We start from the raw sequence: 15,936 nt of genomic DNA, 5'->3' as shown, positions 1-15,936 counted from the left end.
AAACTTATACACGCTGCCGAAGCCATATATGCATTGATCGTGCGATGCTTGGCAGGTGCGATCATACCAGCACTAATGCACCGGATCCCATCAGAACACCGCAGTTAAGCGTGCTTGGACGAGAGTAGTACTAGGATGGGTGTCCACCTGGGAAGTCCTCGTGTTGCACCTCTTTTCTCAGGGCCCTCGCACGCGTGTCCCCAAGTGTTAAAACTTATACACGCTGCCGAAGCCATATGTGCATTGATCGTGCGATACTTGGCAGGTGCGATCATACCAGCACTAATGCACCGGATCCCATCAGAACTCCGCAGTTAAGCGAGCTTGGGCGAGAATAATACTAGGATGGGTGACCTCCTGGGAAGTCCTCGTGTTGCACCTCTTTTTCGGATCCCATCAGAACTCCGCAGTTAAGCGTGCTTGGGCGAGAGTAATACTAGGATGGGTGACCTCCTGGGAAGTCCTCGTGTTGCACCTCTTTTTCGGATCCCATCAGAACTCCGCAGTTAAGCGTGCTTGGGCGAGAGTAGTACTAGGATGGGTGACCTCCTCGGAAGTCCTCGTGTTGCACCTCTTTTCTCAGGGCCCTCGCACGCGTGTCCCCAAGTGTTAAAACTTATACACGCTGCCGAAGCCATATATGCATTGATCGTGCGATACTTGGCAGGTGCGATCATACCAGCACTAATGCACCGGATCCCATCAGAACTCCGCAGTTAATCGTGCTTGGGCGAGAGTAATACTAGGATGGGTGACCTCCTGGGAAGTCCTCGTGTTGCACCTCTTTTCTCAGGGCCCTCGCACGCGTGTCCCCAAGTGTTAAAACTTATACACGCTGCCGAAGCCATATATGCATTGATCGTGCGATACTTGGCAGGTGCGATCATACCAGCACTAATGCACCGGATCCCATCAGAACTCCGCAGTTAATCGTGCTTGGGCGAGAGTAATACTAGGATGGGTGACCTCCTGGGAAGTCCTCGTGTTGCACCTCTTTTCTCAGGGCCCTCGCACGCGTGTCCCCAAGTGTTAAAACTTATACACGCTGCCGAAGCCATATATGCATTGATCGTGCGATGCTTGGCAGGTGCGATCATACCAGCACTAATGCACCGAATGCCATCAGAACTCCGCAGTTAAGCGTGCTTGGTCGAGAGTAGTACTAGGATGGGTGACCTCGTGGGAAGTCCTCGTGTTGCACCTCTTTTTTTGACGTTCTTTTCTTTTTTTACGTTTTTCTTCGTCCTTGTTAGTCGCAACCAAGTACCGCCGACACGACATCCAACTAACTCTAACCACGACTTTTCCGGAGCAATCCATCCACCTCAGGGCCCTCGCACGCGTGTCCCCAAGTGTTAAAACTTATACACGCTGCCGAAACCATATATGCATTGATCGTGTGACACTTGGCAGGTGCGATCATACCAGCACTAATGCGCCGAATCCCATCAGAACTCCGCAGTTAAGCATGCTTGGTGATGGACAAATTTGTAAGCACCAAAATATGATGTCACAAACTTGTTTCACAATCGGCAAGTATGACCGAATCGTTCAAGTAATAAAACTTGGTAAGACCAAGTATCGTTCTTCCCAAAGGACTCACGGCCTAGTTTAGTTATGTGGTTTCTTGATTAACTAAGACTTACAAACGAAATATTTGAGTTTAAAATGCAAGACAGAAAATAAACATGTATGCATGAATTTTGATCAATGGCAAAGACAAAAGATAAACACTTTCAATGGAATATATGAATGAATATGTTGTTGGGGGTCAATTTCATCTCATCCACTCTCATATATTTTAGGAATTCAACATTCAAATCATCATTGTTAATGCCACTCTCTAATGTACCATTCTAGATGGCTTCTCCCTAATCAAATAGTTCATACAATTCCTAGCATTCCTAATGATTAGTTCATGAGTGCAGGAGCTTAAAGGAAACCAATAGAATATTGTCAGTATAATATTGGGAGAAATTCCCCGGATCTAGACTTCCCCGTACGTGTCCGTATCGACAAAACCAATAATCATGCATTAGAATGAGTTAAACAATGCAAGCATTGAGCAAAGAGGAAAAACCCTAACTAACGATGAAAGAAAGCATATGTCTTAATTCAAAGATGTACTCAACAAATCCATATATGAGAGCTTCAAGAGATTACTTTGATTCCCCAACGAACATACAAGGTTTAGTTCACCATATTCATGGTGAACCTAGATGAATAACAATGAAAGTATGAAAGAGATAGAAAAACCCGTGAAAGAGAAGAGGAGAGCTGTCACCATCTCCCAATCTACCCCAAGGGGTGGAAGAGAGAGTGTTTGCTTCGTTTCTGCCAAAGATCTCTAACTAAAGGACGTGCAAGCCCTTATATACTAATCTAGAGTTACAAAAGATTACAAAAGCCCAAGCCCAAAAAGTGCCGCTCAGCGCCATTTACCGCTCAGCGGTGGTTACGCGTCTTCTTTCTTCCCCTCAGCGGCCATTTGCCCCTCAGCGGTTCCAACGTCACCTCTTGAGTGCCGCTCAGCGGTAGTTTGCCGCTGAGCGGTGCCTTCGACTTCTCTTTTTGCACTCTTCCTTGTCTTTTCTAATGTCCTCTCTCTCATTCTTTACTTCTTTCACCAAATTCACCTTAAAACCTGCACAAAAACACTCAAATCAAGCATAAACCTGTCCAGCTCTCTTATTTCTGAAAATATAAACAAAATGCATGATTTCAAGCTAGTTTCTAAGTCTAAAGGTTGCTTTTAGTATCACTTTTAAGCATGAAAATAACAGTTTTTCAACTGTTATCACTTGGGCGAGAGAAGTACTAGGATGGGTGACCTCGTGGGAAGTCCTCGTGTTGCACCTCTTTTTTTGACGTTCTTTTCTTTTTTTACGTTTTTCTTCGTCCTTGTTAGTCGCAACCAAGTACCGCCGACACGACATCCAACTAACTCTTACCACGACTTTTCCGGAGCAAGCCATCCACCTCAGGGCCCTCGCACGCGTGTCCCCAAGTGTTAAAACTTATACACGCTGCCGAAGCCATATATGCATTGATCGTGCGATACTTGGCAGGTGCGATCATACCAGCACTAATGCACCGGATCCCATCAGAACACCGCAGTTAAGCGTGCTTGGGCGAGAGTAGTACTAGGATGGGTGACCTCCTGGGAAGTCCTCGTGTTGCACCTCTTTTTTTGACGTTCTTTTCTTTTTTTACGTTTTTCTTCGTCCTTGTTAGTCGCAACCAAGTACCGCCGACACGACATCCAACTAACTCTTACCACGACTTTTCCGGAGCAAACCATCCACCTCAGGGCCCTCGCACGCGTGTCCCCAAGTGTTAAAACTTATACACGCTGCCGAAGCCATATATGCATTGATCGTGCGATACTTGGCAGGTGCGATCATACCAGCACTAAGGCACCGGATCCCATCAGAACACCGCAGTTAAGCGTGCTTGGGCGAGAGTAGTACTAGGATGGGTGACCTCTTGGGAAGTCCTCGTGTTGCACCTCTTTTTTTGACGTTCTTTTCTTTTTTTACGTTTTTCTTCTTCCTCTTTAGTCGCAACCAAGTACCGCCGACACGACATCCAACTAACTCTTACCACGACTTTTCCGGAGCAAACCATCCACCTCAGGGTCCTCGCACGCGTGTCCCCAAGTGTTAAAACTTATACACGCTGCCGAAGCCATATATGCACTGATCGTGCGATACTTGGCAGGTGCGATCATACCAGCACTAATGCACCGGATCCCATCAGAACACCGCAGTTAAGCGTGCTTGGGCGAGAGTAGTACTAGGATGGGTGACCACCTAGGAAGTCCTCGTGTTGCACCTCTTTTTTAGACGTTCTTTTCTTTTTTTACGTTTTTCTTCGTCCTTGTTAGTCGCAACCAAGTACCGCCGACACGACATCCAACTAACTCTTACCACGACTTTTCCGGAGCAAACCATCCACCTCAGGGCCCTCGCACGCGTGTCCCCAAATGTTAAAACTTATACACGCTGCCGAAGCCATATATGCATTGATCGTGCGATACTTGGCAGGTGCGATCATACCAGCACTAATGCATCGGATCCCATCAGAACACCGCAGTTAAGCGTGCTTGGGCGAGAGTAGTACTAGAATGGGTGACCTCCTGGGAAGTCCTCGTGTTGCACCTCTTTTTTTGACGTTCTTTTCTTTTTTTACGTTTTTCTTCGTCCTTGTTAGTCGCAACCAAGTACCGCCGACACGACATCCCACTAACTCTTACCACGACTTTTCCGGAGCAAACCATCCACCTCAGGGCCCTCGCACGCGTGTCCCCAAGTGTTAAAACTTATACACGCTGCCGAAGCCATATATGCATTGATCGTGCGATACTTGGCAGGTGCGATCATACCAGCACTAATGCACCGGATCCCATCAGAACACCGCAGTTAAGCGTGCTTGGGCGAGAGTAGTACTAGGATGGGTGACCACCTGCGAAGTCCTCGTGTTGCACCTCTTTTTTAGACGTTCTTTTCTTTTTTTACGTTTTTCTTCGTCTTTGTTAGTCGCAACCAAGTACCGCCGACACGACATCCAACTAACTCTTACCACGACTTTTCCGGAGCAAGCCATCTACCTCAGGGCCCTCGCACGCGTGTCCCCAAGTGTTAAAACTTATACACGCTGCCGAAGCCATATATGCATTGATCGTGCGATCCTTGGCAGGTGCGATCATACCAGCACTAATGCACCGGATCCCATCAGAACACTGCAGTTAAGCGTGCTTGGGCGAGAGTAGTACTAGGATGGGTGACCTCCTGGGAAGTCCTCGTGTTGCACCTCTTTTTTTGACGTTCTTTTCTTTTTTTACGTTTTTCTTCGTCCTTGTTAGTCGCAACCAAGTACCGCCGACACGACATCCAACTAACTCTTACCACGACTTTTCCGGAGCAAACCATCCACCTCAGGGCCCTCGCACGCGTGTCCCCAAGTGTTAAAACTTATACACGCTGCCGAAGCCATATATGCATTGATCGTGCGATACTTGGCAGGTGCGATCATACCAGCACTAATGCACCGGATCCCATCAGAACACCGCAGTTAAGCGTGCTTGGGCGAGAGTAGTACTAGGATGGGTGACCACCTCGGAAGTCCTCGTGTTGCACCTCTTTTTTAGACGTTCTTTTCTTTTTTTACGTTTTTCTTCGTCCTTGTTAGTCGCAACCAAGTACCGCCGACACGACCTCCAACTAACTCTTACCACGACTTTTCCGGAGCAAACCATCCACCTTAGGGCCCTCGCACTCGTGTCCCCAAGTGTTAAAACTTATACACGCTGCCGAAGCCATATATGCATTGATCGTGCGATACTTGGCAGGTGCGATCATACCAGCACTAATGCACCGGATCCCATCAGAATTCCGAAGTTAAGCGTGCTTGGGCGAGAGTAGTACTAGGATTGGTGACCTCCTGGGAAGTCCTCGTGTTGCACCTCTTTTTTTGACGTTCTTTTCTTTGTTTACGTTTTTCTTCGTCCTTGTTAGTCGCAACCAAGTACCGCTGACACGACCTCCAACTAACTCTTACCACGACTTTTCCGGACCAAACCATCCACCTCAGGGCCCTCGCACTCGTGTCCCCAAGTGTTAAAACTTATACACGCTGCCGAAGCCATATATGCATTGATCGTGCGATACTTGGCAGGTGCGATCATACCAGCACTAATGCACCGGATCCCATCAGAACTCCGCAGTTAAGCGTGCTTGGGCGAGAGTAGTACTAGGATGGGTGACCTCCTTGGAAGTCCTCGTGTTGCACCTCTTTTCTCAGGGCCCTCGCACGCGTGTCCCCAAATGTTAAAACTTATACACGCTGCCGAAGCCATATATGCATTGATCGTGCAATACTTGGCAGGTGCGATCATACCAGCACTAATGCACCGGATCCCATCAGAACTCCGTAGTGAAGCGTGCTTGGGCGAGAGTAGTACTAGGATGGGTGACCTCCTGGGAAGTCCTCGTGTTGCACCTCTTTTTTTGACGTTCTTTTCTTTGTTTACGTTTTTTCTTCGTCCTTGTTAGTCGCAACCAAGTACCGCCGACACGACATCCAACTAACTCTTACCACGACTTTTCCGGAGCAAACCATCCACCTCAGGGCCCTCGCTCGCGTGTCCCCAAATGTTAAAACTTATACACGCTGCCGAAGCCATATATGCATTGATCGTGCAATACTTGGCAGGTGCTATCATACCAGCACTAATGCACCGGATCCCATCAGAACACCGCAGTTAAGCGTGCTTGGGCGAGAGTAGTACTAGGATGGGTGACCTCCTGGGAAGTCCTCGTGTTGCACCTCTTTTTTTGACGTTCTTTTCTTTTTTTACGTTTTTCTTCATCCTTGTTAGTCGCAACCAAGTACCGCCGACACGACATCCAACTAACTCTTACCACGACTTTTCCGGAGCAAACCATCCACCTCAGGGCCCTCGCACGCGTGTCCCCAAATGTTAAAACTTATACACGCTGCCGAAGCCATATATGCATTGATCGTGCGATACTTGGCAGGTGCGATCATACCAGCACTAATGCATCGGATCCCATGAGAACACCGCAGTTAAGCGTGCTTGGGCGAGAGTAGTACTAGAATGGGTGACCTCCTGGGAAGTCCTCGTGTTGCACCTCTTTTTTTGACGTTCTTTTCTTTTTTTACGTTTTTCTTCGTCCTTGTTAGTCGCAACCAAGTACCGCCGACACGACATCCAACTAACTCTTACCACGACTTTTCCGGAGTAAACCATCCACCTCAGGGCCCTCGCACGCGTGTCCCCAAGTGTTAAAACTTATACACGCTGCCGAAGCCATATATGCATTGATCGTGCGATCCTTGGCAGGTGCGATCATACCAGCACTAATGCACCGGATCCCATCAGAACACCGCAGTTAAGCGTGCTCTGGCGAGAGTAGTACTAGGATGGGTGACCTCGTGGGAAGTCCTCGTGTTGCACCTCTTTTTTTGACGTTCTTTTCTTTTTTTACGTTTTTCTTCGTCCTTGTTAGTCGCAACCAAGTACCGCCGACACGACATCCAACTAACTCTTACCACGACTTTTCCGGAGCAAACCATCCACCTCAGGGCCCTCGCACGCGTGTCCCCAAGTGTTAAAACTTAGACACGCTGCCGAAGCCATATATGCATTGATCGTGCGATCCTTGGCAGGTGCGATCATACCAGCACTAATGCACCGGATCCCATCAGAACACCGCAGTTAAGCGTGCTTGGGCGAGAGTAGTACTAGGATGGGTGACCTCCTGGGAAGTCCTCGTGTTGCACCTCTTTTTTTGACGTTCTTTTCTTTTTTAAGTTTTTCTTCGTCCTTGTTAGTCGCAACCAAGTACCGCCGACACGACATCCAACTAACTCTTACCACGACTTTTCCGGAGCAAACCATCCACCTCAGGGTCCTCGCACGCGTGTCCCCAAGTGTTAAAACTTATACACGCTGCCGAAGCCATATATGCATTGATCGTGCGATACTTGGCAGGTGCGATCATACCAGCACTAATGCACCGGATCCCATCAGAACACCGCAGTTAAGCGTGCTTGGGCGAGAGTAGTACTAGGATGGGTGACCACCTAGGAAGTCCTCGTGTTGCACCTCTTTTTTAGACGTTCTTTTCTTTTTTTACGTTTTTCTTCGTCCTTGTTAGTCGCAACCAAGTACCGCCGACACGACATCCAACTAACTCTTACCACGACTTTTCCGGAGCAAACCATCCACCTCAGGGTCCTCGCACGCGTGTCCCCAAGTGTTAAAACTTATACACGCTGCCGAAGCCATATATGCATTGATCGTGCGATACTTGGCAGGTGCGATCATACCAGCACTAATGCACCGGATCCCATCAGAACACCGCAGTTAAGCGTGCTTGGGCGAGAGTAGTACTAGGATGGGTGACCACCTAGGAAGTCCTCGTGTTGCACCTCTTTTTTAGACGTTCTTTTCTTTTTTTACGTTTTTCTTCGTCCTTGTTAGTCGCAACCAAGTACCGCCGACACGACATCCAACTAACTCTTACCACGACTTTTCCGGAGCAAGCCATCCACCTCAGGGCCCTCGCACGCGTGTCCCCAAGTGTTAAAACTTATACACGCGGCCGAAGCCATATATGCATTGATCGTGCGATGCTTGGCAGGTGCGATCATACCAGCACTAATGCACCGAATCCCATCAGAACTCCGCAGTTTAGCGTGCTTGGGCGAGAGTGGTACTAGGATGGGTGACCTCCTGGGAAGTCCTCGTGTTGCACCTCTTTTTTAGACGTTCTTTTCTTTTTTTACGTTTTTCTTCGTCCTTGTTAGTCGCAACCAAGTACCGCCGACACGACATCCAACTAACTCTTACCACGACTTTTCCGGAGCAAGCCATCCACCTCAGGGCCCTCGCACGCGTGTCCCCAAGTGTTAAAACTTATACACGCGGCCGAAGCCATATATGCATTGATCGTGCGATGCTTGGCAGGTGCGATCATACCAGCACTAATGCACCGAATCCCATCAGAACTCCGCAGTTTAGCGTGCTTGGGCGAGAGTGGTACTAGGATGGGTGACCTCCTGGGAAGTCCTCGTGTTGCACCTCTTTTTTTGACGTTCTTTTCTTTTTTTACGTTTTTCTTCGTCCTTGTTAGTCGCAACCAAGTACCGCCGACACGACATCCAACTAACTCTTACCACGACTTTTCCGGAGCAAACCATCCACCTTAGGGCCCTCGCACGCGTGTCCCCAAGTGTTAAAACTTATACACGCGGCCGAAGCCATATATGCATTGATCGTGCGATGCTTGGCAGGTGCGATCATACCAGCACTAATGCACCGAATCCCATCAGAACTCCGCAGTTTAGCGTGCTTGGGCGAGAGTGGTACTAGGATGGGTGACCACCTAGGAAGTCCTCGTGTTGCACCTCTTTTTTAGACGTTCTTTTCTTTTTTTACGTTTTTCTTCGTCCTTGTTAGTCGCAACCAAGTACCGCCGACACGACATCCAACTAACTCTTACCACGACTTTTCCGGAGCAAGCCATCTACCTCAGGGCCCTCGCACGCGTGTCCCCAAGTGTTAAAACTTATACACGCTGCCGAAGCCATATATGCATTGATCGTGCGATCCTTGGCAGGTGCGATCATACCAGCACTAATGCACCGGATCCCATCAGAACACTGCAGTTAAGCGTGCTTGGGCGAGAGTAGTACTAGGATGGGTGACCTCCTGGGAAGTCCTCGTGTTGCACCTCTTTTTTTGACGTTCTTTTCTTTTTTTACGTTTTTCTTCGTCCTTGTTAGTCGCAACCAAGTACCGCCGACACGACATCCAACTAACTCTTACCACGACTTTTCCGGAGCAAACCATCCACCTCAGGGCCCTCGCACGCGTGTCCCCAAGTGTTAAAACTTATACACGCTGCCGAAGCCATATATGCATTGATCGTGCGATACTTGGCAGGTGCGATCATACCAGCACTAATGCACCGGATCCCATCAGAACACCGCAGTTAAGCGTGCTTGGGCGAGAGTAGTACTAGGATGGGTGACCACCTCGGAAGTCCTCGTGTTGCACCTCTTTTTTAGACGTTCTTTTCTTTTTTTACGTTTTTCTTCGTCCTTGTTAGTCGCAACCAAGTACCGCCGACACGACCTCCAACTAACTCTTACCACGACTTTTCCGGAGCAAACCATCCACCTTAGGGCCCTCGCACTCGTGTCCCCAAGTGTTAAAACTTATACACGCTGCCGAAGCCATATATGCATTGATCGTGCGATACTTGGCAGGTGCGATCATACCAGCACTAATGCACCGGATCCCATCAGAATTCCGAAGTTAAGCGTGCTTGGGCGAGAGTAGTACTAGGATTGGTGACCTCCTGGGAAGTCCTCGTGTTGCACCTCTTTTTTTGACGTTCTTTTCTTTGTTTACGTTTTTCTTCGTCCTTGTTAGTCGCAACCAAGTACCGCTGACACGACCTCCAACTAACTCTTACCACGACTTTTCCGGACCAAACCATCCACCTCAGGGCCCTCGCACTCGTGTCCCCAAGTGTTAAAACTTATACACGCTGCCGAAGCCATATATGCATTGATCGTGCGATACTTGGCAGGTGCGATCATACCAGCACTAATGCACCGGATCCCATCAGAACTCCGCAGTTAAGCGTGCTTGGGCGAGAGTAGTACTAGGATGGGTGACCTCCTTGGAAGTCCTCGTGTTGCACCTCTTTTCTCAGGGCCCTCGCACGCGTGTCCCCAAATGTTAAAACTTATACACGCTGCCGAAGCCATATATGCATTGATCGTGCAATACTTGGCAGGTGCGATCATACCAGCACTAATGCACCGGATCCCATCAGAACTCCGTAGTGAAGCGTGCTTGGGCGAGAGTAGTACTAGGATGGGTGACCTCCTGGGAAGTCCTCGTGTTGCACCTCTTTTTTTGACGTTCTTTTCTTTGTTTACGTTTTTCTTCGTCCTTGTTAGTCGCAACCAAGTACCGCCGACACGACATCCAACTAACTCTTACCACGACTTTTCCGGAGCAAACCATCCACCTCAGGGCCCTCGCTCGCGTGTCCCCAAATGTTAAAACTTATACACGCTGCCGAAGCCATATATGCATTGATCGTGCAATACTTGGCAGGTGCTATCATACCAGCACTAATGCACCGGATCCCATCAGAACACCGCAGTTAAGCGTGCTTGGGCGAGAGTAGTACTAGGATGGGTGACCTCCTGGGAAGTCCTCGTGTTGCACCTCTTTTTTTGACGTTCTTTTCTTTTTTTACGTTTTTCTTCATCCTTGTTAGTCGCAACCAAGTACCGCCGACACGACATCCAACTAACTCTTACCACGACTTTTCCGGAGCAAACCATCCACCTCAGGGCCCTCGCACGCGTGTCCCCAAATGTTAAAACTTATACACGCTGCCGAAGCCATATATGCATTGATCGTGCGATACTTGGCAGGTGCGATCATACCAGCACTAATGCATCGGATCCCATGAGAACACCGCAGTTAAGCGTGCTTGGGCGAGAGTAGTACTAGAATGGGTGACCTCCTGGGAAGTCCTCGTGTTGCACCTCTTTTTTTGACGTTCTTTTCTTTTTTTACGTTTTTCTTCGTCCTTGTTAGTCGCAACCAAGTACCGCCGACACGACATCCAACTAACTCTTACCACGACTTTTCCGGAGTAAACCATCCACCTCAGGGCCCTCGCACGCGTGTCCCCAAGTGTTAAAACTTATACACGCTGCCGAAGCCATATATGCATTGATCGTGCGATCCTTGGCAGGTGCGATCATACCAGCACTAATGCACCGGATCCCATCAGAACACCGCAGTTAAGCGTGCTCTGGCGAGAGTAGTACTAGGATGGGTGACCTCGTGGGAAGTCCTCGTGTTGCACCTCTTTTTTTGACGTTCTTTTCTTTTTTTACGTTTTTCTTCGTCCTTGTTAGTCGCAACCAAGTACCGCCGACACGACATCCAACTAACTCTTACCACGACTTTTCCGGAGCAAACCATCCACCTCAGGGCCCTCGCACGCGTGTCCCCAAGTGTTAAAACTTAGACACGCTGCCGAAGCCATATATGCATTGATCGTGCGATCCTTGGCAGGTGCGATCATACCAGCACTAATGCACCGGATCCCATCAGAACACCGCAGTTAAGCGTGCTTGGGCGAGAGTAGTACTAGGATGGGTGACCTCCTGGGAAGTCCTCGTGTTGCACCTCTTTTTTTGACGTTCTTTTCTTTTTTTAAGTTTTTCTTCGTCCTTGTTAGTCGCAACCAAGTACCGCCGACACGACATCCAACTAACTCTTACCACGACTTTTCCGGAGCAAACCATCCACCTCAGGGTCCTCGCACGCGTGTCCCCAAGTGTTAAAACTTATACACGCTGCCGAAGCCATATATGCATTGATCGTGCGATACTTGGCAGGTGCGATCATACCAGCACTAATGCACCGGATCCCATCAGAACACCGCAGTTAAGCGTGCTTGGGCGAGAGTAGTACTAGGATGGGTGACCACCTAGGAAGTCCTCGTGTTGCACCTCTTTTTTAGACGTTCTTTTCTTTTTTTACGTTTTTCTTCGTCCTTGTTAGTCGCAACCAAGTACCGCCGACACGACATCCAACTAACTCTTACCACGACTTTTCCGGAGCAAACCATCCACCTCAGGGTCCTCGCACGCGTGTCCCCAAGTGTTAAAACTTATACACGCTGCCGAAGCCATATATGCATTGATCGTGCGATACTTGGCAGGTGCGATCATACCAGCACTAATGCACCGGATCCCATCAGAACACCGCAGTTAAGCGTGCTTGGGCGAGAGTAGTACTAGGATGGGTGACCACCTAGGAAGTCCTCGTGTTGCACCTCTTTTTTAGACGTTCTTTTCTTTTTTTACGTTTTTCTTCGTCCTTGTTAGTCGCAACCAAGTACCGCCGACACGACATCCAACTAACTCTTACCACGACTTTTCCGGAGCAAGCCATCCACCTCAGGGCCCTCGCACGCGTGTCCCCAAGTGTTAAAACTTATACACGCGGCCGAAGCCATATATGCATTGATCGTGCGATGCTTGGCAGGTGCGATCATACCAGCACTAATGCACCGAATCCCATCAGAACTCCGCAGTTTAGCGTGCTTGGGCGAGAGTGGTACTAGGATGGGTGACCTCCTGGGAAGTCCTCGTGTTGCACCTCTTTTTTAGACGTTCTTTTCTTTTTTTACGTTTTTCTTCGTCCTTGTTAGTCGCAACCAAGTACCGCCGACACGACATCCAACTAACTCTTACCACGACTTTTCCGGAGCAAGCCATCCACCTCAGGGCCCTCGCACGCGTGTCCCCAAGTGTTAAAACTTATACACGCGGCCGAAGCCATATATGCATTGATCGTGCGATGCTTGGCAGGTGCGATCATACCAGCACTAATGCACCGAATCCCATCAGAACTCCGCAGTTTAGCGTGCTTGGGCGAGAGTGGTACTAGGATGGGTGACCTCCTGGGAAGTCCTCGTGTTGCACCTCTTTTTTTGACGTTCTTTTCTTTTTTTACGTTTTTCTTCGTCCTTGTTAGTCGCAACCAAGTACCGCCGACACGACATCCAACTAACTCTTACCACGACTTTTCCGGAGCAAACCATCCACCTTAGGGCCCTCGCACGCGTGTCCCCAAGTGTTAAAACTTATACACGCTGCCGAAGCCATATATGCATTGATCGTGCGATGCTTGGCAGGTGCGATCATACCAGCACTAATACACCTGATCCCATCAGAACACCACAGTTAAGCGTGCTTGGGCGAGAGTTGTACTAGGATGGGTGACCACCTGGGAAGTCCTCGTGTTGCACCTCTTTTTTAGACGTTCTTTTCTTTATTTACGTTTTTCTTCGTCCTTGTTAGTCGCAACCAAGTACCGCCGACACGACATCCAACTAACTCTTACCACGACTTTTCTGGAGCAAACCATCCACCTCAGGGCCCTCGCACGCGTGTCCCCAAGTGTTAAAACTTATACACGCTGCCGAAGCCATATATGCATTGATCGTGCGATACTTGGTAGGTGCGATCAGACCAGCACAATGCACCGGATCCCATCAGAACGCCGCAGTTAAGCGTGCTTTGGCGAGAGTAGTACTAGGATGGGTGACCTCCTGGGAAGTCCTCGTGTTGCACCTCTTTTTTTGACGTTCTTTTCTTTTTTTACGTTTTTCTTCGTCCTTGTTAGTCGCAACCAAGTACCGCCCCCGACATCCAACTAACTCTTACCACGACTTTTCCGGAGCAAACCATCCACCTCAGGACCCTCGCACGCGTGTCCCCAAGTGTTAAAACTTATACACGCTGTCGAAGCCATATATGCATTGATCGTGCGATACTTGGTAGGTGCGATCAGACCAGCACTAATGCACCGGATCCCATCAGAACTCCGCAGTCAAGCGTGCTTGGGCGAGAGTAGTACTAGGATGGGTGACCTCCTGGGAAGTCCTCGTGTTGCACCTCTTTTTTTGACGTTCTTTTCTTTTTTTACGTTTTTCTTCGTCCTTGTTAGTCGCAACCAAGTACCGCCGACACGACATCCAACTAACTCTTTCCACGACTTTTTCGGAGCAAACCATCCACCTCAGGGCCCTCGCACGCGTGTCCCCAAGTGTTAAAACTTATACACGCTGCCGAAGCCATATATGCATTGATCGTGCGATACTTGGCAGGTGCGATCATACCAGCACTAATGCACCGGATCCCATCAGAACTCCGCAACCAAAGTTTTATTATTTTAAAACACACAATTTCTCTAGAAATTATTTTTCTATAGTCATATGTCTTCTCTCTAACGGTTCTTACACTCTATTTATCTGTTTGCAGATCGAAGACCGCCTGTGTGATCCTCACGGTGAGATCTTCAAATCTACTCAGTTAGTTTCTCAAATAGAGTAAGTCAATTTTCTATCATTTTCTCTAGTTTCATGTTCTTCAATGAATGTGAAGTTTCTTCTTGACACATGTAAGGTTTGGGTTTTTCCTTAGGTATTCTACTGATCAAAGGTTCTAATGGTATACCCACTCATGTTTTTGTGGTTTATAGGTGTTGTTTGGTCTCTTTGACCTAAGGGAGCAGAGTCAGGTTCTCTAAAGCTAGTTGGAGTTCTAAAGAGATAAGAGAAACTAAATACCTTGTTTTTAAGTTTTAAGTATATTGATAATATGAGTTAGTATGGTTAATTGAATTGATGGATTGAGCTTGTTGAAATTATGTTGTATTATGGCATGATTGTGTGAATTTGATTAGAAAATTATTTATATGATATTAAAAGAGCTTTACTGAAGTTGTTTGTTGATTGTGCCTATTTTTATTGCTTGAAATGGTGAAGTTGATGTTATAATTGGCTTCAGAATTTCCGTTGAACCTTGAGGTAGTAAAATATGAGAGTCTTTGCATGTTTTTGGTCAAATAAGGGGGGGAGGGGGTGTTGAGTAGTGAATTTCGAAAGGAATGGTTTTGGAGAGAAGCCTGATGTTTAAGGTTGGTGTTTTGATCAATTAATACTTGTTGGAGTGTTAAACCCAGTAAAATGTGGTGCATTATGCAACATAGTAGTTGTGAGGGTGTGGTTGCATGGTTTTATGTGTAATTTAGGGGTTTAAACTAGTGAGAATGCAAATTAGAAGGTATGGGCTAAAGGTGAGGGTTTGTAATATGTTTGTGAGTCTATTAGGACTTGTTCCAGCTGTTAATTGCAGAAATTGGGTGTTGGAAGGTATAAAATTGAGTTTGGTATGGTTTAAGGTGTTAAGTTGGGTTGGAGTAGTCTTTTGAGTTAGGGAACAATTATCAAATGTTTTAGGGTGTATAGAAGGTCCTAGGAACCTTCAAAGTTATGGGAGAAGTGTACAAGTGGTCTAAAAAGTGTTTGTTTTTGCTGACAGCACCGGAGCGCCCAAACAGGGTGCTGAGCATCTTTTTCCAATGGCTAGGGCACTGAGCGCCAGCCCTTGGGTGCCCAAGCGCCACTGGGCTCCCCTAAACGCCATTACACTAGTTTTAAGGGGGTTTTCAGAGTTCGAGATATCAGTTTTGGGCGTTCTTTAGGTCATTTTAGGGGGTTTTGGACCCTTCCAAAGCTATTGGTGAGAGTTTACAAGCTGTTTTTCTTACCTGATGTGGGTATCAAGATGGTATAAAGAAAAGGTGTGTTATTATGTGACTTCTGATGTCTTATATTGATGTTTCTGGTTGTTTAATGTATAATCGGATGTTTCAAGTGATAATAGGCAATGTTTGTGTAAAGTATATGTATATGAATATGATTTTGTATGAGATGTGATGATGATGTTCAAGTAATATGTGAGGTATGGATTTTATGTATCATGTGAGAAAGGAATTCCAAGGAGGAATATCCTAAG

At 47.7% G+C, this 15,936-nt stretch overlaps 32 non-coding genes and 8 pseudogenes across 32 annotated transcripts; all 40 read left to right on the top strand.

Annotated features, from left to right (window-relative positions):
- Positions 1 to 53: 53 nt before the first annotated feature.
- LOC148196163 (5S ribosomal RNA) lies at positions 54 to 172 on the top strand. Its single transcript, XR_015781214.1, has one exon. It is a non-coding gene; the product is annotated as a 5S ribosomal RNA (ribosomal RNA).
- Positions 173 to 263: 91 nt separating this feature from the next.
- Positions 264 to 382, top strand: LOC148196162 (5S ribosomal RNA). The gene has a single exon (XR_015781218.1). It is a non-coding gene; the product is annotated as a 5S ribosomal RNA (ribosomal RNA).
- A 283-nt stretch (positions 383 to 665) lies between these two features.
- LOC148196161 (5S ribosomal RNA) lies at positions 666 to 784 on the top strand. The gene has a single exon (XR_015781160.1). It is a non-coding gene; the product is annotated as a 5S ribosomal RNA (ribosomal RNA).
- A 91-nt stretch (positions 785 to 875) lies between these two features.
- LOC148196160 (5S ribosomal RNA) lies at positions 876 to 994 on the top strand. The gene has a single exon (XR_015781159.1). It is a non-coding gene; the product is annotated as a 5S ribosomal RNA (ribosomal RNA).
- A 91-nt stretch (positions 995 to 1,085) lies between these two features.
- LOC148196159 (5S ribosomal RNA) lies at positions 1,086 to 1,204 on the top strand (annotated as a pseudogene).
- Positions 1,205 to 3,066: 1,862 nt separating this feature from the next.
- Positions 3,067 to 3,185, top strand: LOC148196158 (5S ribosomal RNA). Its single transcript, XR_015781118.1, has one exon. It is a non-coding gene; the product is annotated as a 5S ribosomal RNA (ribosomal RNA).
- A 207-nt stretch (positions 3,186 to 3,392) lies between these two features.
- On the top strand, positions 3,393 to 3,511 carry LOC148196157 (5S ribosomal RNA). The gene has a single exon (XR_015781166.1). It is a non-coding gene; the product is annotated as a 5S ribosomal RNA (ribosomal RNA).
- Positions 3,512 to 3,718: 207 nt separating this feature from the next.
- Positions 3,719 to 3,837, top strand: LOC148196156 (5S ribosomal RNA). Its single transcript, XR_015781194.1, has one exon. It is a non-coding gene; the product is annotated as a 5S ribosomal RNA (ribosomal RNA).
- Positions 3,838 to 4,044: 207 nt separating this feature from the next.
- Positions 4,045 to 4,163, top strand: LOC148196155 (5S ribosomal RNA). The gene has a single exon (XR_015781238.1). It is a non-coding gene; the product is annotated as a 5S ribosomal RNA (ribosomal RNA).
- Positions 4,164 to 4,370: 207 nt separating this feature from the next.
- LOC148196154 (5S ribosomal RNA) lies at positions 4,371 to 4,489 on the top strand. Its single transcript, XR_015781163.1, has one exon. It is a non-coding gene; the product is annotated as a 5S ribosomal RNA (ribosomal RNA).
- Positions 4,490 to 4,696: 207 nt separating this feature from the next.
- On the top strand, positions 4,697 to 4,815 carry LOC148196153 (5S ribosomal RNA). The gene has a single exon (XR_015781185.1). It is a non-coding gene; the product is annotated as a 5S ribosomal RNA (ribosomal RNA).
- A 207-nt stretch (positions 4,816 to 5,022) lies between these two features.
- Positions 5,023 to 5,141, top strand: LOC148196152 (5S ribosomal RNA). The gene has a single exon (XR_015781211.1). It is a non-coding gene; the product is annotated as a 5S ribosomal RNA (ribosomal RNA).
- A 207-nt stretch (positions 5,142 to 5,348) lies between these two features.
- LOC148196151 (5S ribosomal RNA) lies at positions 5,349 to 5,467 on the top strand. The gene has a single exon (XR_015781188.1). It is a non-coding gene; the product is annotated as a 5S ribosomal RNA (ribosomal RNA).
- Positions 5,468 to 5,674: 207 nt separating this feature from the next.
- Positions 5,675 to 5,793, top strand: LOC148196150 (5S ribosomal RNA). Its single transcript, XR_015781083.1, has one exon. It is a non-coding gene; the product is annotated as a 5S ribosomal RNA (ribosomal RNA).
- A 91-nt stretch (positions 5,794 to 5,884) lies between these two features.
- LOC148196149 (5S ribosomal RNA) lies at positions 5,885 to 6,003 on the top strand. The gene has a single exon (XR_015781282.1). It is a non-coding gene; the product is annotated as a 5S ribosomal RNA (ribosomal RNA).
- Positions 6,004 to 6,211: 208 nt separating this feature from the next.
- LOC148196148 (5S ribosomal RNA) lies at positions 6,212 to 6,330 on the top strand. The gene has a single exon (XR_015781216.1). It is a non-coding gene; the product is annotated as a 5S ribosomal RNA (ribosomal RNA).
- A 207-nt stretch (positions 6,331 to 6,537) lies between these two features.
- LOC148196147 (5S ribosomal RNA) lies at positions 6,538 to 6,656 on the top strand. Its single transcript, XR_015781267.1, has one exon. It is a non-coding gene; the product is annotated as a 5S ribosomal RNA (ribosomal RNA).
- A 207-nt stretch (positions 6,657 to 6,863) lies between these two features.
- Positions 6,864 to 6,982, top strand: LOC148196146 (5S ribosomal RNA). The gene has a single exon (XR_015781256.1). It is a non-coding gene; the product is annotated as a 5S ribosomal RNA (ribosomal RNA).
- Positions 6,983 to 7,189: 207 nt separating this feature from the next.
- Positions 7,190 to 7,308, top strand: LOC148196145 (5S ribosomal RNA). The gene has a single exon (XR_015781117.1). It is a non-coding gene; the product is annotated as a 5S ribosomal RNA (ribosomal RNA).
- A 206-nt stretch (positions 7,309 to 7,514) lies between these two features.
- LOC148196144 (5S ribosomal RNA) lies at positions 7,515 to 7,633 on the top strand. Its single transcript, XR_015781193.1, has one exon. It is a non-coding gene; the product is annotated as a 5S ribosomal RNA (ribosomal RNA).
- Positions 7,634 to 7,840: 207 nt separating this feature from the next.
- On the top strand, positions 7,841 to 7,959 carry LOC148196143 (5S ribosomal RNA). The gene has a single exon (XR_015781192.1). It is a non-coding gene; the product is annotated as a 5S ribosomal RNA (ribosomal RNA).
- Positions 7,960 to 8,166: 207 nt separating this feature from the next.
- Positions 8,167 to 8,285, top strand: LOC148196142 (5S ribosomal RNA; annotated as a pseudogene).
- Positions 8,286 to 8,492: 207 nt separating this feature from the next.
- Positions 8,493 to 8,611, top strand: LOC148196141 (5S ribosomal RNA; annotated as a pseudogene).
- Positions 8,612 to 8,818: 207 nt separating this feature from the next.
- LOC148196140 (5S ribosomal RNA) lies at positions 8,819 to 8,937 on the top strand (annotated as a pseudogene).
- A 207-nt stretch (positions 8,938 to 9,144) lies between these two features.
- LOC148196139 (5S ribosomal RNA) lies at positions 9,145 to 9,263 on the top strand. Its single transcript, XR_015781184.1, has one exon. It is a non-coding gene; the product is annotated as a 5S ribosomal RNA (ribosomal RNA).
- Positions 9,264 to 9,470: 207 nt separating this feature from the next.
- Positions 9,471 to 9,589, top strand: LOC148196138 (5S ribosomal RNA). The gene has a single exon (XR_015781210.1). It is a non-coding gene; the product is annotated as a 5S ribosomal RNA (ribosomal RNA).
- A 207-nt stretch (positions 9,590 to 9,796) lies between these two features.
- Positions 9,797 to 9,915, top strand: LOC148196137 (5S ribosomal RNA). The gene has a single exon (XR_015781187.1). It is a non-coding gene; the product is annotated as a 5S ribosomal RNA (ribosomal RNA).
- Positions 9,916 to 10,122: 207 nt separating this feature from the next.
- Positions 10,123 to 10,241, top strand: LOC148196136 (5S ribosomal RNA). Its single transcript, XR_015781082.1, has one exon. It is a non-coding gene; the product is annotated as a 5S ribosomal RNA (ribosomal RNA).
- Positions 10,242 to 10,332: 91 nt separating this feature from the next.
- Positions 10,333 to 10,451, top strand: LOC148196135 (5S ribosomal RNA). The gene has a single exon (XR_015781277.1). It is a non-coding gene; the product is annotated as a 5S ribosomal RNA (ribosomal RNA).
- A 207-nt stretch (positions 10,452 to 10,658) lies between these two features.
- Positions 10,659 to 10,777, top strand: LOC148196134 (5S ribosomal RNA). The gene has a single exon (XR_015781215.1). It is a non-coding gene; the product is annotated as a 5S ribosomal RNA (ribosomal RNA).
- Positions 10,778 to 10,984: 207 nt separating this feature from the next.
- LOC148196133 (5S ribosomal RNA) lies at positions 10,985 to 11,103 on the top strand. Its single transcript, XR_015781266.1, has one exon. It is a non-coding gene; the product is annotated as a 5S ribosomal RNA (ribosomal RNA).
- A 207-nt stretch (positions 11,104 to 11,310) lies between these two features.
- On the top strand, positions 11,311 to 11,429 carry LOC148196132 (5S ribosomal RNA). The gene has a single exon (XR_015781255.1). It is a non-coding gene; the product is annotated as a 5S ribosomal RNA (ribosomal RNA).
- Positions 11,430 to 11,636: 207 nt separating this feature from the next.
- On the top strand, positions 11,637 to 11,755 carry LOC148196131 (5S ribosomal RNA). The gene has a single exon (XR_015781116.1). It is a non-coding gene; the product is annotated as a 5S ribosomal RNA (ribosomal RNA).
- A 207-nt stretch (positions 11,756 to 11,962) lies between these two features.
- On the top strand, positions 11,963 to 12,081 carry LOC148196130 (5S ribosomal RNA). The gene has a single exon (XR_015781191.1). It is a non-coding gene; the product is annotated as a 5S ribosomal RNA (ribosomal RNA).
- Positions 12,082 to 12,288: 207 nt separating this feature from the next.
- Positions 12,289 to 12,407, top strand: LOC148196129 (5S ribosomal RNA). Its single transcript, XR_015781190.1, has one exon. It is a non-coding gene; the product is annotated as a 5S ribosomal RNA (ribosomal RNA).
- Positions 12,408 to 12,614: 207 nt separating this feature from the next.
- Positions 12,615 to 12,733, top strand: LOC148196128 (5S ribosomal RNA; annotated as a pseudogene).
- Positions 12,734 to 12,940: 207 nt separating this feature from the next.
- Positions 12,941 to 13,059, top strand: LOC148196127 (5S ribosomal RNA; annotated as a pseudogene).
- A 207-nt stretch (positions 13,060 to 13,266) lies between these two features.
- On the top strand, positions 13,267 to 13,385 carry LOC148196126 (5S ribosomal RNA; annotated as a pseudogene).
- A 207-nt stretch (positions 13,386 to 13,592) lies between these two features.
- LOC148196125 (5S ribosomal RNA) lies at positions 13,593 to 13,710 on the top strand (annotated as a pseudogene).
- Positions 13,711 to 13,915: 205 nt separating this feature from the next.
- On the top strand, positions 13,916 to 14,034 carry LOC148196124 (5S ribosomal RNA). The gene has a single exon (XR_015781121.1). It is a non-coding gene; the product is annotated as a 5S ribosomal RNA (ribosomal RNA).
- Positions 14,035 to 15,936: the final 1,902 nt, after the last annotated feature.

The sequence above is a fragment of the Vigna umbellata genome, chromosome 7, assembly GCF_029865625.1.
Source record: "Vigna umbellata cultivar VRB3 chromosome 7, Vumbellata_1.0, whole genome shotgun sequence".
In the NCBI taxonomy this organism is placed as follows: Eukaryota; Viridiplantae; Streptophyta; class Magnoliopsida; order Fabales; family Fabaceae; genus Vigna; species Vigna umbellata.
The sequence above is the reverse complement of the archived record's forward strand: the minus strand, read 5'-3'. Positions and strand labels throughout refer to the sequence as shown.